Below are 724 nucleotides of genomic sequence, written 5' to 3'. Positions count from 1 at the left end.
TTTGGCTCAGCTCTCCTTCACCATTAGATGAGACTACAGTCCGTCTATCTGACAACCTAGATACCTCAGATTACCGTAATCTACTTTTATTTATTGACTCTGCACTTCATGTAGTAAAGTAAGGGGAAACAACCACTGACCAAAAACACCAGCTTTAAGCAATCCATCAGAAGATAATCCATACTGCCTAACCAAAGTACGCCCCTCTCTAGGAGTTGAATCAACTTTAAGAAATTACATTCATTGTGTTTATTGCACATTAGATTTATTAGCCAAATTTTTCCCACCTCAAGTTATAGTCTAGCCAAAATGTACAGGAATAAAAGTTGCAGACATGCTAGATTATAATTTCCCATTAAATAGGCTTCGTTAGGGTTGTGATTTACTGCTAAATTATTTCCACAGAAACAAGACACTGACATCATATATACTCTGGCGTAAACCCCACATCTTTCAAGAATCAGCAAAAAACCAAAACTCGCTCCCCCTTGTGATTGTTGGTGTATGAAAATGTAATTATTGCTCTAAAAAACAGCTGCTCGTTTATTTTTGGCCTGTTGTGGTCTGTGGGAACTGGATTACCAGCAACTTTTTGTTCATCTGGTCCACATTATAACTTCTTGTTTTACTCTCTGTCTCGGTCTCTCTTGCAGAAAAAAGCGGTGTCTTTTTGCACCATCTGATTGGAGATCCTCCACCGGATTCAATAGCCAAAGTTACAGTG

The sequence above is a fragment of the Poecilia reticulata genome, linkage group LG2 (genome assembly GCF_000633615.1).
Source record: "Poecilia reticulata strain Guanapo linkage group LG2, Guppy_female_1.0+MT, whole genome shotgun sequence".
In the NCBI taxonomy this organism is placed as follows: domain Eukaryota; kingdom Metazoa; phylum Chordata; class Actinopteri; order Cyprinodontiformes; family Poeciliidae; genus Poecilia; species Poecilia reticulata.
Note: the sequence above shows the minus strand (reverse complement) of the source record.